Raw genomic sequence first — 10,741 nt, forward strand, 5'->3', positions numbered from 1 at the left:
TCTGCATTATTTATTACTTTTTCTATTTGCATATTTAGCTATATTCAGTCTATTTTACTTTATTTTGTTATTCTGTTTTACTTTCATTTGTTATTTTACTCCCCTTGTGTACTGTATGGACGCTGGTACCTGAATTTCCCTGAGGACTTCCAAAGGGATTAATAAAGTATTTTCTATTCTATTCTATTCTATTCTATTAAACTTCTTGAAAAAAGTGTACTGCTGTAGCACGAGCTCCACCTAGTGGCCAAACTGAAACGGCCTCCAGGAGAAGCAGAACAATGTTTACAATGTTAATGATATGAACATTTTTGTTAAAGTTTCTCTTTTGTAGAAAACATATAACTGTGTATGCTATTAACAAACTATCAGATTAATATAAATATATTTAAAATATACAGTAGATTATTAATGTATTTATAAACAAATGCGTATAAATGTGTAAACTCAAAAATGATTTAAATCAAATTGAATTGAGAGGATCGAAAGAATCTAAAAAAAACAAATAAATGGAATTGATCCAGGCTCTGTAGAATCGAATCTAATTGATTTTAAAAATTATTATTGATAACCAGTTCTAGACAAGAGGCAACCTGAAACTGTCCCTGGACACTTCCCACGCCGTCCACCTTAACCTCTTTTTTCTCAAAAATTTAAAGTAGCACAAAGACAAAAAAATGATTCATTTATTTTTATTTATTGAACTGTTTTCTCTTTACCAGTGGAGCATTGAATTGTCATATATAAGTAACTTGACTCGTTTATGCTTGAGCAGTGTTCCCCACCAACCTTCTCCTGCCACGAAGACACTCAAACTAGGATACTTACAGATTACAACCTCCTACAAGCATGACCTCCGCCCCCGTCTTCCTCTAACTCTTCCCCCTTATCCTTCTCTTAGTTCTCTGCAGCTTCTTCTCCCTTCATGTCTGACTGTCTTCTATTGCCTCATCTCCTTTCTCTCGTCGGTGTAAGTAAGCAGCTTAAACACCTACAGGGTGTGACATTGGGGCCCCACGCGCCTCTGAATGGAGTCAGTGCAGGCGGGAGAAGGCAACGTTGAAAAGGAGAGCGTTTCATCCTTCTATTCTCTCCTCCCCGCTCTGCCTGGCATCGACGGCGCGAGTGTGGTTTAGGCGAAGCCAAGGCTGTCCCCTCACATTAGCCGGGGCTGAGCCAGACAAGCCATCACCCCCACCCACTGCAAAACTGTCCTCAACTGCTCATCTTCACTTCGCCTACCCCCTTTCTCTCTCCGTCTCCCTCATTCTTGTTTCTTCCTCCTCCTCTCCTGCACTCGGCTCAGCTCTGCCATGGGCACCGTTCCCCAATCTCTGAGGTGATTATGACAAAAATGAACGACCCCCAAGAGACGGGGCTAGCGGAGATAAGAGAGAAAGAGGAGTATGGCAGAGGGATTGAACGAGGAGGAGGCGAGGATTGGAGATGGATGATGTAACGCAGAATGTTAACTGTACCTTATCATTTGGGTGGAGGATTTCAGACCTGACAGCTAATAGCAGAGCACATCTGTATCTGTCCATCAGCATGAACCTGCCCAGAAATAAAAGAATGCATCTTCAGCTGTTGGAAACCACTTTCAGTCCACTGTTCGTCTTTCTATACTTGTGAGGACCAACAACAATGGTGTCCATGAGCATTGTAAGGAAATTTAACCCTTAAATTAATGATCAGGTAGATAAGGTAGGAAGAAATTGCATATTATGGAAGCCTGAGGATCAACCTGGCTCTTCCATAAGGGCCACAGATAATTTTTCTGTTGTGTGCAATGGGGGTCGTGACCCCACATGGTCAGCAGGGTCTAATCAAACAGCAGCGCCGAGCTGGAGGAGGTCATTAAAGAGACAGAGAGTCGTGATGGGGAGAAACTCAACGAGGGATGCTGTTGTTAACCCATTCCCCTGCCTCCCTGCTGAAACGAAAGGAAGCACCGAGAAAGGAAATGTAGCAAAGGAGAGGAGATGAGAGGTCATATTATTGTAGCATAGCAACCCAGGTTTCAGTGTGGGTTGAGGCAAGCAATAATATATAATATTGCTGAGAGGTTAGACAGCTTAGCAGAACCTTTCAAGATGGATGTGGAAAGAGAGGTGCACTTCCTGCGCTGAAGAGGGGGAGGAAGGAAGGAGAAGAAGGAGGTGTGGGGGGATACAGGCGGTAAAGAGGAAAATAGTTTGATGCTGATGTCTTCATTCTCTTCCCCCTTCTTGTTTTTTGATACTACGTTAGTTTACCTATCTCAATCCTTGCCTCCCTCCTGCACTCCGCGCATCATTAAAACAAGTGGAGTAGTGTTCAGAGTGCGGGGCTGAACTGAGACGGTGACCTCCACAATAAGAATATGTTCTTGCTTCGGGGAAGAGAAGGTCGTTTCGTGCTCCTTCTCCTCCTCCTTTCCCTCTCTCTCTGTATTTTTTTTCTCGTGCCTCTACCATTGGAGTAAATGAGATTTGGAGGGCCAGCAAAGTGGAGAAAGGATCAAGAAAGCAAACATGTAGAAGAAAAGAAGATGTGGAAAAGGCAGTTTAACATATCATAAAATGGGGGTGCTAGAATATGATGAAAAGTAATGATCTACATTTGCATAAAGTAAGGCTACAAAGAGATAAAACCACATCTTGTTTTTTTTGGTTTATCTGAACAAAATGCATTTTCTTTTATTTGCATATGCAAGTAGACGCAGTCGTGTCAGTCAGGAGTAATTCTCATCAAAGAACAACGTGGTATTAGGTGTGATAAACATGCTGTCAGCATCCAGATTCGGAGGCATGGTTTTCTTTCTATCCGTACAATAGACAGGACGGCTTGCAGCTTAAGGGAGAGCAGCAAGTCCTTTGGGTGACACAAGGACTGGCAGTGGTGTGAACAGCTCCAGTCTCCGCCGCCCCTCCTGCATGTCGCCTTCACACAGGAACAAAATGTGTGGGCAGCAAGCACAAACACATTCTCTCTATCCTCCAGATGATTATACATCCTTGAAATCCAATAACCTTGATTCATGCTGCTTTTCCTAGTGTCATCCTTCATTGTACCTCATTCATCTACACGTTCATTCTTTAAATTCATTTCCCCCTGTTTTTCCTCTCCTAACACTTCGTTCCTTCCCCTTCTTCCCTCACAGTTCTTCTGGTTCGGTTCCGTGGATCCCGGATTCTCTGGTGCCTCTTCCTCTATCAGAGTTGACTCTTCATAGAAGCGGTGCCATTTCTCAATAATGATTGGAGTATCACTAAGCTGCACCTTCACATATATTGTTGTCCTACACCTTGTGCCAAATGTTCTTTTGTGAAGCCGTCCCCCATCCGCTGCCTGCACCTGGTAGAGATAGTGCTCTTTCAGCCGGAGGCTCTGCCGTCTATACAAGCAGCGCTAAGACGGCACAAGCAGCACACAGCTGTTCTCCTTGGTAAAGTGATAGTGAAGGGTAATGGATGAGGCAGTAAAAAATGTCTTTCCGCTATTTTTATGACATTTGTTTACATACATGTTTATAAAATTTGTGATAGAATACATTGGGGCAAACAAAGTATTTAGTCAGCCACCAACTGTGCAAGTTCTCCCACTTAAAACGAGGAGAGAGGCCTCCCATTTTCATCATGGGTATACCTCAACTATTAGACAAATGAGGAAAAAAAAATGTCTGATTTATAAAGAACTTATTTGTAAATGATGGTGGAAAATAAGTATTTGGTCAATAACAAAAGTTCATCTCAATACTTTGATATATACTCTATGTTGGCAATGACGGCAGTCAAAGGTTTTCTATAAATCTTCACAAGAATTTCACAAACTGTTGCTGGTATTTTAGTCCATTCCTCCATGCAGATCTCCTCTAGAGCAGAGATGTTTTGGGGCAACACAGACTTTCAACTCCCTTCAAAGATTTTCTTTGGGGTTGAGATCTGTAGTCTGGCTAGGCCACTCCAGGATCTTGAAATGCTTCTTACGAAGTCACTCCTTCATTACCTGGCAGTGTGTTTGTGATCGTTGTCATGCTAAAAGACCCAGACATGTTTCATCTTCAGTGCTCTTGCTGATGGAAGGAGGTTTTCACTCAGAATCTGGCGATACATGGCCCCATTCATTCTTTACTTTACACGGATCAGTCGTCCTGGTCCCTTTCCTGAAAAACAGTCCCAAAACATGATGTTTCTTCTCTGCAGGTCATTCAGGTCCATTCGTGTGGTTCTGGGACTATCGCTCACTATTCTGAGATCTTGCAGGGAGCCCCACATCGAGGGAGATTATCAGGGGTCTTGTTTGTCTTCCATTTCCTAATAATTGCTCCCACAAGGATAAACAAGTTTATATGTAAAGCACATTGCATGTACAGAGACAATTCAAAGTGCTTTACAAAAAACATTAAAAAGAAACAATCAAAACAAATATTAAAGGTGTGACCTTTAAATTAAAATTAAAAGAAAGTAAAAAGAATTGAATTTAAAACAAGCAAACATAAACAGTGCAGATGTAAACTTTTGAATGCATTCGAGTCAAATGCAGCTGAGAACCAGGTAATCAGTCATGAATCTCTGCTCAAGACTGATTACCTGGTTCGGGTGTGTCCAGCCAATAAGAACATGCCAGAGCAGGGTATGTTGGAAAACATGCTGGAAGGTGGCACTCGAGGCCCGGGGTTGCCTACCCCTGGACTAGACTCTCTTTTTTTAGGAGAGATTTGCTGACAGTTGATTTCTTCACACCAAGTTGGTTACCTAGAGCAGATTCAGTCTTCCCAGCCTGGTGCATGTAAGCAATTTTGTTTCTGGTGTCCTTAGACAGCTCTTTGGTCTTGGTCATAGTGGAGTTTGGAGTGTGACTGTTTGAGGTTGTGGACAGGTGTCTTTTATATAGATAACGAGTTCAAACAGGTGTCATTAATCCAGGTAACGAGTGGAGGACAGAGGATCCTGTTACAGGTCTGTGAGAAATCTTGCTTGTATGTAGGTGACAAAATACTTGTTTTCCACCATAATTTTTTTATAAATAAATTCTTCAAAAATCAGAAAATTTGATTTTTTTTTTTTAAGTTTTTCTCATTTTGTCTCTTATAGTTCAGATATACCTATGATGAAAATTACAGGCCTCTATCATATTTTTAAGTGGTAGGACTTGCACAATTGGTGGCTGACTAAATACTTTTTTGCCTCACTGTATGATCAATGACAATGTGTCTTTGTATTTGTAGGAATTGGGAGTGATCATAGGGTTTGACTTTAAAAAGTTGTACAATTTTTACAGCCTTCAGGTAATCAATGCATTTAACACACAATCATCATTTAAAGACCTAGTTGTTCTCCTTTTTTGAGTCTAAGTAGACTTTTTCAAGTAAAGCAAACTTGCTTAGTTGTGTTTTTTTGAATTTTAAAGTAAAGCGAAGGAAGCAGAGAATAGTAAAATCATACCTGCCATTTCCAGTGAACAAAAAAGTAGCCGGATGTACCAGATTATTACCTCTCAATAGTCCGATTTCAAAAACATGTCAGTATCTCTTTTAGATTTCAGAGTTTCAGAGGTCAAAATGACATCAAATGTGAGCACATCAGCTTGACATAAAAATCTCTGTTGCTTGTCTAGTGACACCGAGAGCTATAATAAAAGGTCTTTAACCCTTTAACACTTGAGCTCCAGTGTTTATGTTCTTTGATATACTGTAACTTTTCAACTGTTAACACAATCAATAGTAGATTGTGTCAATGGTTAAAAAGTTACAGTATGTTAAAGATTTTGTGTTTAAATGTCACTGATGACACTCAGGTGTTAGAGGTGATCATATTTGACTTTAGCTAGTAGATTCAATGATACCACAAAATAAAATGTGTTTTCAGAACATCTTAGACTTGAACTGGTTAAAATCTTCATTTAACTGTTTCTTAACATCTCTATTAAAATATTACATGTTTATCCAGGAGAACAGACGTCAACTTAAGATATCTGGTGAAACACAAATGGTTACCAATATTGGAGCTATGGAGATGCCAGCTTTGACTAGGAAACTAAAACATACATAGATCTAGTCATCTACAAGATGGGAGCGTTTCTTCTGCTCCTATTTTTTCTCTGTATTTGTCCTCCATCATGAGAAAGATGCTACAAGAACATGTTACAAACTCAATCTTCATCGGAGTGGATCTTTAAGTATCAAGCCTGGCCTTCTTTAGTTTGGGTCCTTCATTGCCAGTTCCTGAAAGAATGTTACCACGTCGACTCATTGAATCTGACTGAGGGGATTTCTTTTGGGGAGGTGCTATGGGATAGGGATATATGGCCCGCTGTGAGAGGGGGGGCACTCAATCCCAGTATGAAGAGGGCAGGAGCTCGGTTTTCACAGCCACCATAAGTCAGACTCAGTAAGGGTCTGGCATTGCCAGGGTTGGCCATTGTCATGATTCTTTACCGCAGAAGGGATTAGCTTTCCCTCCAATTACCAAACAAGATTGTCAAGAAATGATTGCCAATTCCTTTGTAGCATGGTTAATTATGTGTGTAATGATGGGTGTGAATGCTTTGTTTCCTCTGATATGGGCCCAGATCACTATAGAAAATGTAGCATCAAGCAGAGTGGAGGTTAACCAGGAAGAGGTTTTAATAGTCATTTTTTTCTCTTTTATAATCTGCCATGGACTGGCCAACATGCTCAGGCACCTGAAAACTCACCTGAAAACCACATAATAATTATATTGATCAAAAAAGTGCCATGTGTGACATGGGTCAGCCTCTTACACTCCAACTGTTAAATTTGGTAAAAAATACATTTTATCTTTACAAAATTTAAAGCTATTTTACAATCATGTACCAGAGGGTTTTTTTTAGATATAAACAAAAACAGGCTGTTTTACTTAAGCTAGAGTTTGAGACTAAATCTCTTAAATAAATACACCAGTTTAAACATATGTGTGGATTTTGCAGCTGTTTTGAACCAACTTTGTTTTTGCAGTTTGGTTTAACAGCTATGACTTGTGTGGGATTCATAAATATTTATGTTTCTTTGGTTTCCAATTCATTTCTGAGCTAATAATTAAAAAGTTTGTGGATGGAAGTTTTGTAAGTTAATATCCGTGCGTGCTATTATTCACCAAGAAAATACAAAAACATTTTTTTTATTGAGTGTAAAACAAAAATATTTGTGCTTCAGGTTTAAATGAATTTTCTGTCAGTTGACAATGTTGCACAAATACTAAGATGAATCACAAGGAATGTAATCATCTTTAAATGGAACATTAAATGTACATGTTGAGCTGCGGCATTGTAAGAAGGTTTTTTCTTTTTAAAATCAGATGGGTTAATAATCATTCAAGGTCATCCACAGATTACTCTCTTACTTTGTTCATCAGGAAAACACATATTCTCTTTTTTATTACTAAAATCTCTTTTTTCAAGACATTTTCATGTGTAATCTAAAAAAGTAGAAGTGATCATCATTTAAAACAAGTTCAAGGAATTATGCTTTTAGGGAGGTAAAGACATTTAGAGAGATGTTGGGTTGTTTAAAATTTGATTCAACTGACAAACAACTTTGAGTTCAGCTAAGAAAAGTTAAAATCCATTTTGACTGTCTTTAAACTCCAGATGACTCTACAGTCAAAAATTTGAAGCACACTTTCATTATCTTACAAACACCAGCCGGTGCTTCTAAAGTCCCACTTTGCATGTTTTGAAGGTGTGTTTCCTACGGAGGCCCAGAAGTCCAAAACTCACCAATAATTCACTCAAAACATTTTAAAGATTACAATGACAATTTAAAAAGCAAAACAAAAAAATGTAAAAAACACAACACTTTAGATTAGATTAGATTAGATTAGATTAGATTAGATTAGATTAGATTAGATTAGATTAGATTAGATTAGATTAGATTAGATTAGATTAGATTAGATTAGATTAGAAATGATTAATGTCAAGGAATCAAAGCAAGAATAATGCACTACAGCATAATTAAAAAATGAAACAAAGTAAAAAAAAAAACAATTTGGAAAATAAGTAATTTCAAGAAAATCAATATTAAAAAGAAACTAAAAAAGAATGTACTATGGGACTTTGATGATGGGATGATTAACTCTGATTGTTGATGTTTATGTTTATTCAAATGCGTCCCATAGTACCTACCTTTTCCTGGTTTCTGTGAAAAGAAAAACATTTCAGTTAAGAAAATTCATTTATTGAAATCAAAGTGAAATGTTAAATAACGGAACAGAATAATTTAATATTTATAGATTGTCGTTTGCTTCCTGGAATTTTGCTTTGATTTCTAAAATGTAATGTCATTTTTAATTATGAGTTTATGTGTTGAGTTTTAATGTGATTTGCACTTCAGGGCCACCATAGTTTCCTGATTATTCAAGTGTCCTAATAAAATAGCCCATAATTGAGTCATGACCGTGGTGTTGAGGAGCGGGTCTGGCCCGGGTCATGCTCGTCGTTCAGGCGGATTGGAAGGCCGGTGAGAGAGAGCAAAAGCAGCTTGTTTCCGGCAGGGATTGTGTTTGCAAAAGCAGCTCAGAGAGATGAAGTGTGTTTGCGAGAGTGAGGACGCCGTATTTGGGCATCACAGCCCAATCAGCATGGCCCGACATCCTCCGTTATCCAGCCTTCAGCAGCCAACTACCCGGCCTGGAGATGGCACAGCTCTGCCCACCCCCTGGAGTGTCAAACTACATCCCCCTACACACACAAACATGCAGCTACACGTTTTGAAGTGACACCCTCAATGAACGTTTTTCACTTCTTCAAACCTACAACGTTTCCACACCTTTTTCTGAAAAACCAAATCTATCTATCTGTCCATTTCTTAGATAATTACACAAAGTTCAAAAGTACGACAACATGACTAATATTTTAATATAGTATGTGTAAAGTAATGCTACTACTGCTGGACCCTTTTCCATCCAGTCCTTCTGCTCACCTGGCAGGTGTGATCAATGTGTCTTAATTGGCACGCTGGCCACTCAGGATGGAGGAGGCCACACCAGGCAGGCAGTAGAGCAGCAGGCTGAGGAGCTGGTTGAGGTTTAGTTGGTGTGGTGCTGGTTTGTTTCGTTCTCTTTTATCTTCTTTGTCCTCAGCAGTGTTAGACTGAGCCAGGTTTATCTATAGTGGACGTGACAATATAAAAGATAAGTAAACATTGAACTGATTCTGTGGATCCAGTTAGAGATGCTTGATTTTGTTTTTCTTGTTTTTCCAAGAATTAGCTGAAACATTTTTTTTAATCCATAAGTTTTTACAAATATTAAATTTAAAAAAAGTCGATTTTTAACACATTGAAAACTTTTGGCCAGCTCTAATTCAAATTCATCTTTATTTTTATAGCACTTTTCCTTATTTAGAGCAACTCAAATTAAATACGAAATAGTCAAAATTTTAATAGTCAACATTGTGTTTGCGTTCTGCATCTTCATAGATTTATAATCTGTTATCAAAAATATTTGGGTTCAAGAAAAATCTTAACAGCATTACACAACTTTTCTCAGAATTGATTTAAACAGATTCGATCAAAGAAAAATGTTGGGGTTATAATTACAATTTTCACCCCAAACTGACTGTAAATCCTTGAATTGGAAGCACCTCATCATGTTGAGGCTGAGCTTCTTTTTTCTGCAGCAGCTGCTGCTGCCTGGTCTTTCATGAATTTAGTGTGGTGTAACAGTGACATGTGTAAAATTATAACCTCAGAGAACACCTGAGAAAGCTGCGGCTCCTGAATGATGCATCGCAGTGAGATGCTGGTGCTAAGTGATCCGTACAAATGGGCTTCTGATGTGTCGTTGACCTGTTATCCATCAACGAGGGCCCATTTGAATTGTTGCACACCGACTCTAAAGCTGAAATCTGCTGAATCCAACGGCGGTAAACAATTACAATCTGTATTATTCTTCTTTCTATCAACCAAAACATCTAAATATGCTTCTGTGGTAAATCTGACTCTCATAATAACACATAGACATAGTCTTTCTGTGAAGTTTTGCTGCTGTTTGCTAAACTTTAGATGTAGTTTTAGGATTATTTTTACTTTAAAGTCATTTTTTAATCTATTTAAAAGTGTTTCTAGTGTTTTTTTTAAGTTATGATTATGCTGTTTTTATTCCAAAACTAAAAAAACATGTGTCGACATAGTTTCTGCAGAGCGGCAGGAGTTGCTTCAGAATTGTGGGCGAGACTGTTGCCACTTGAGTGTGTATTCAGACTGAAAACTTGTTCTGGATTATCAGAAAGGTGTCCAATCTGAATACATCTGAAGACTCTTATCAGCCATGTCAGAAGTCATCTTTATTAGCAAAAAGTACAAGTAAAGTCGAGCAAAACTCTCTTGTATGCCAAGTGTTAAAGGTTACAAAAAATCCAGTTTGTTTTGAAAAGGTCAGACTTAAGTGGAATTACCCAAGAATCTAGTGGGAAAACCTGCTTGCACATCAGTTGGCTTTCATAGGTGTTTCCCAGGCTTTTTTTAAGACATCAAATTGACTTTTTTATGTGATTGTATTTCCCTACTGTTGCCACCAGGGGGGGTGAGTTACACTGACTGAGATCTATGGCAACGGACCCTCTTTACTTTAAAGTACGTGAGTTTTATTTGACATTTATGCTCCCAAGTGTTTTTAAAAAGTCACCAATGATAAAAATATTATTGCTGATGTTGTTTTTATGACTTGTTTTATTATGTTGTTGTTGTTAATATAATAACTAAATGTCTGATATGAGTTCTGGATGATATTGATTACGCACG

This window comes from Oryzias melastigma, linkage group LG7, assembly GCF_002922805.2.
Source record: "Oryzias melastigma strain HK-1 linkage group LG7, ASM292280v2, whole genome shotgun sequence".
NCBI lineage: Eukaryota > Metazoa > Chordata > Actinopteri > Beloniformes > Adrianichthyidae > Oryzias > Oryzias melastigma.